At 34.0% G+C, this 5,721-nt stretch overlaps 1 non-coding gene across 1 annotated transcript; it reads right to left on the bottom strand.

Moving 5' to 3' along the window:
* Positions 1-4,869: 4,869 nt before the first annotated feature.
* Positions 4,870-4,942, bottom strand: Trnai-gau (transfer RNA isoleucine (anticodon GAU)). Its single transcript has one exon. It is a non-coding gene; the product is annotated as a tRNA-Ile (tRNA).
* Positions 4,943-5,721: the final 779 nt, after the last annotated feature.

The following is a 5,721-nucleotide window of genomic DNA, read 5'->3' as shown; positions in this document are numbered from 1 at the left end:
AACAAACCAAGGATTCAAGCCATTAAAAAGAGAACCTCTTACCTGGTCTAGTTCTCTGGTAATAAAACCATCAGTTGTCAGATCAAATAACAAACTTAAAATTTGCTAAGGATATCAAAAGCCAACTTCAAATTGCTAAAGTTCAGGGACAATAGCTTTCCTTCCATAATGGTAAATTTTCAAATATGAAAGTCCATTTTGTTGGCCATAAGGTATTTCAAAGTCAAAGCAAAGATTGGTGTGCTGCTGCAGTATAAACTGAAATTTGCTTAAACAGATTCTTTGGAGGATTATTCCTTCAGAGTTTGATTCAAGTGTTGGCAGGGGGATGACTCCTATCAGAGAAAAAATGAACAAAAAGTCCAGAAAGTCCACACACTGTCATTGCAATCTGTGTTAGTTGATGTCAGCTTAACTGTACCACTGGAGTCACTGAAGAAAAAAAAATTGCCTTCAAAATTATCCCTAAATATAATTGTCACTATGAAAGTGGTAAAACATGCTGGTAATTATGTAATATTAAACATTTCTTATAAAGGTTTTAAATGGTAAAACTATTTACTTGTTGTTAATTTAAACCAAAATAAAACATTTAAGTTTTACTGAGTGCTTGCTCTGTGTCAGACACTTCTCTGAATATTCTATACATGCATGTTTTCATTTACTTTTAATAACCCACAGGAAGTACTATTATTAGCATAATTTTGCAGGTGACAAAACTGATCACTGGAGAAATTAAGTAATTGCCCAAAGTTAACACATTTTGCAGTAAACCAGGAATTAAACACTAGAGCATATGATCCCCAAACAATACTTTTTCTAGAATAGCACACTACCTTGCCAAACACTTCTTCACCACTATATATTGTATATTTCATTTAATTACATAAATTTTAATTGACAGTGGGATAAAATTAGATTATAATTATCAATGACCTCCACTTTGCAAATTTCAGAGTGAAGATTTGGTGATGGAGAAATTAATCAAAGACATTTGAATACATGCCAAAAAAACAGAGAAAGTATAGCCTATATTGGGGGTGGAGAATTTTTTTCTGAGGTTCAAGTTCAGGCTGTCAGCAAAGTACAAATTGTTAGGAAACCACCAGAAATGCCTGATCAAAACATCTATCCTATCTCTGGTTACATATATTGTTCAGCTCAACTGGACAAACATTGCTATTGTAGCTGAAGAAGCCTATGTCCATCTAATATTTGACAGTTATTGGAAGAAAATGGTGATTCTTGCTTTGTGACCCCTGAGCTTTTCCACTGGGTGCATTTCTTGTGGTATTCTGTTATCAAACAGCTAGGAGGTTGGAAGCATAAATGAATGGCTCTCCCAGGCATTCAGCTAAAAGGCATAAAGGGAATTACTCCTAGGCTGCCAGCCCCTGATAACATAGGTTTAAAGAATTAATTCTGGCAATTTCTGGCGTCTGTGAAGCCTACATTCTGGAGAAAAAAAAAAAAAAACTTGTCAAGTGTCAGTAATTAGAGAAAGCCATTCCTGCGGAGTTCATGATGGCCATCTGGAGTTTGTCTGACCTTTCTCTTCAAGTTAAGAGTCAGCCGTGGCAGAGCCATTAGGCAGTTCAAAAACATATTTTCACCATACATTATTGACCATACACCTGCACTATTGGACTGTTAAAAAATCATAAGGAGTGCAAAATGTTTGCCTAACTTGCCTAGCAGGAAGAGAACTGTAAACAGAAATGTGTGATGGGTTTCAAGGTGACATGCCATTTTCCAATGATTCTTTCATGACATACTCTTTGTGCTCAGGTAGTCACCAAAGCAATGTAATTAAAGCATTAAAGTGTCATTTTATCACTTCACCTTTTAGGATTCAATTTACCCAGCAGTTTAAAAAAAAAAAAAAAACAGTTGTTTGAAGCTCAAATCTTTTACAACTCTCAGATAGAACAGATGGCACAGCCATATTAGCAGTGACACTATATATACACACCAAGTGAACTGGTGCTATTATCTGGTTAAGTGGCTGTCAGCATTTCCATTACAAATCCAGCTTTCAAGGGTCTATAATTCAGATACTTTAAATAACATCTGGCTGAAACTTGGTGTATAGAAATGATGAGTGTTGAGTAAAAATTAGTATAATTTTGTGAACCCGTGAATACTTCTGAAAGACTCAGCTTGATCAATTGGGTCCTTTTTTTAGTGATGACTTCTACTAATCAGTATATTTTGGGGTTCTAAGCACATGCCATTCATTTATTCAGTCAGTCAGTCAGTCAGTCATGAAATATTTATTTCACATTTACCATGTGCCAGGCCCTTTTGTAAGTGTTAGAGATACTCTGGAGAACAAGCAGACAGAGTGCCCTTTCCTCATAGGACTTACTTATTCATGAAGAAAACAAAAATCATCAAATAAATCTCAAGCCAGTCTGAGCTATTAGGGATGAGAGTATGTTTCATAAAATATTCTCAGTAGTTTAAAGACTATCTCTTGATCCTTCTAATCTTACTCTCATACCATTGTGAAAAAGTAGCAACATTTAATGTTGTCCCAGTCAATCATAGTACTAATAAATGCAAAGCAACTCAAAATTATTTTAACTGGCATAGAACAAAACTTTTCATATAGGACATCATACCTTTTTTAAACATTATATATATTTTAGTTTTAGGGGGACACAACATCTTTATTTTATTTTTATGTTGTGCTGAGGATCGAACCCAGTGCCTCACAGTAAGAGGCAAGCACTTTACCACTGAGCCATGACCCCAGCCCTGACATTGTACCTTTTAAGTGGACAAAAGCCACACAAAAATATGGAAACTGGGCTTTTAAAATATATTATATCAATTTTAAGGTAAATGTTATTTTACTGCCAGTAGAGGAGGAACTACTCAGGTTTGGTGATCTTTGAAGCTTGTACAATTTTGAGAGCCCTCCTTTAAGAAAATGTAACCCTAATAGCAAAACCATATTTATGTATATAAGTTAATATTTAGCAGCTGTAGGTGTAGTGATAAGCACATATCTAGAATGAACAAGGTTTTGGGTCTGATTCCTGTCATGAAACAAGTTAATATTTAAAATGAGAAATGAAAAAAGAATTATGAATTTGCACAAGCTCCCAGGTATCACAACATCAAAAAAACAGGTCCTATGGAGAAGCTCATTCAAGGCACCATCTCTGAAGCTTTCTTTAGCTTTACTTCATGGTAAGTTTATTTGCCTCAACATAGAGGAATCAATCACCTGATCCAATATGGTAATTTGACCAAGAAATCTCAAAAGAGCTAGATATGAATTTGGAAGAAAGTAGAAGACATATCAAACACTGCCTAAATTATAATAAATTCGAAATGAACATTTAAGTAACATAAAAGAGTCATGAAGAAAATTACTGTCATAAACTTCTATCTGCCTCCTAATTTTTTTTTCCATTTAAAACCTCATTGTCTAAAAAACTCAAGGCTAGAGTATTATCATCTCTCTACTTAAGAAATTAATTTCATGTAGCAAACATAGTCTATTCCAGTACAGGCAACTATTTGGCACCCTTAGAAGAATCCTAAGGCCATGTATTGTCTTGGTGAAAAATAACATTATAATCAGGTACTGGTCATGTGCACATGAGTGATAAGTGATCACGTGTGCCCTGCAAACATTACTTTTTAAGGATAAGGACAAAGAGGAAAAAGGGAGTTTTGCAGAATTCAAATTCAAATATTTACATTAAATGAAGGTACTGAGGTGAATTCATCTCACTCTGTAAATCAGTTATTTTATCTAAAAAAATCAATAATAGTATCTCTATGGATATTTTCATACTTAAATGGGATTATTATATTTAGAGAAACTAGTATGTAGTAGGCAGCCAAGAAATATAAGTTTCATCCCTATCCACACTTGGAAGTAGTCATAAATTTTGAACATGTGTGTTGATGCAAAATGTGCTGTAAATAATCTATAAGCTTCTTTCTGTTTATAGCCTTCCTTCTGGTAGAGGCCAGTCCTCATAGGGTAAAATTTGCTATGACACTTTCTCAGCACTGAATGGTAATGTCCCCTATTATAAGAGCTTCCAGGGACTTACTTCATTCTCTTCTAAAAAAGGAATAGACATTTCACGGTATTATATAATTATTTGTTTATCATGCATAATATCCAGTAGGTATAATGATCACAGTTTCTTCGTTCAAAGATATCCCATTAGCTAGCCAATTATGTTGGTGATCTGTTAGCCTCCTTTACAGTCCAAATACTCCCTGCTCTCCAATTCATATGAACCTTTAAGAATGCCATATGTTCAAATTGCTTCACTATGTACTTAATCCCTTTCCTACTATTATCCCCATCTGTGTAACTGCATGCTTTGGGGAATGGATACTTGACTTTTCCTTGGTTTAAAATCCAAGTTACTGCCCAGTTTATTTACATGTGCTTCTGTTAATTGCTTTCTTCGGGTATTTAATTTGTTTCATATTACTTGACTAAAAATCTTGGTTAAATAGTCTGTTCTGTGAAAAGTTTCCAAGTCACCCATCTTATTCCTAGTTTGCAATTCTAATATGACACTTTGTTTTCAATGTGGTTGAAAAACACTGCCTTTGTTCTTGCATAACTGCAGAATAGATCTTGGAGTCTGCATTCCTACAGCTATCTCATCTTTCTTTTATTTATGCCATTTCCTTTAGATGAGGATCAGACGTGAAGTGATCACCTAATAGCTACATGACTGGTAGTGGGGTGTTATCAAAATGATGTTATCACTACTATAATCACTGAAAGGTTATAATATACCTTGGGATTAGCTGATTGACTTGATGTTTTCATTAATATAAGTGCTATTTCAGAATTTGCTTTAAGATTGATTTTTGTTATGGTGGTGGTGGTGCTGGGGATTGAACCCAGGGCCTTGTGCATATCAGGCAAACACTCTACCAACAGAGCTATATCCCCAACCACTTAAGGTTGATTTTCACCGTCACTTCAAACTCTGAAATAATCCATATCACTTTTACACACTCTTGAATAATTGGCTGATATACATAGTAAAAATAGGCTTATCTAAACAATTACATTGCTTTGGACCAATATGATTTTTTTGGTTAAGGGTTTTCTGAAGAGGTGTGTCAGAACTTTCTGTCATTATACTTCTTCAGAGGATGTGGTTTAATAGAATACTTTGTCCCCTGACCCTTTTGTGGAAAAGAATAAATGATTCCATGAATGATGTAGGATTATTTTTCTGTAATATATAGCCAACAATAAGAAAATATGGAATCATATTGCAAAACAATTGGATCAAGGTGCTTCTTATTCAGAAGCAAATATTTTATTATGAATTTCAGAGTATGCAATTTTCAATATGAAGACTTCAGAAAGCTATTCTAAAAGTCAAACATAAACTTTAACCTACTTTATGAGTCCCCTTATTAGGGGACAGATGTGAAGTTCATAAAGTAATTATTATTTTGGCTATGCTTCTTAAACTGGAGCTCTGCAAACATCTCAGGGAGTGCCAAATGAACACAAAACTCAATATAAAAATGATGGATTTTCTATCAATGTTTAGCCTACTTTAAGCCATGGGGGAAAGAAAATAAAATATTTTAATTGTGAATAATTTATGTTCCTTATAAATTAAAACAAATACAGTAGTGAAAAAAAGTAGGTTATTTGATAAGATATGTGACTTCAAAATATTTCTTTCTCTAATGTTACTTTAGCAGAAATGC

This window comes from Ictidomys tridecemlineatus, chromosome X (genome assembly GCF_052094955.1).
Source record: "Ictidomys tridecemlineatus isolate mIctTri1 chromosome X, mIctTri1.hap1, whole genome shotgun sequence".
Classification (NCBI taxonomy): domain Eukaryota; kingdom Metazoa; phylum Chordata; class Mammalia; order Rodentia; family Sciuridae; genus Ictidomys; species Ictidomys tridecemlineatus.
This window is presented reverse-complemented; position numbering and strand designations above follow the sequence as displayed.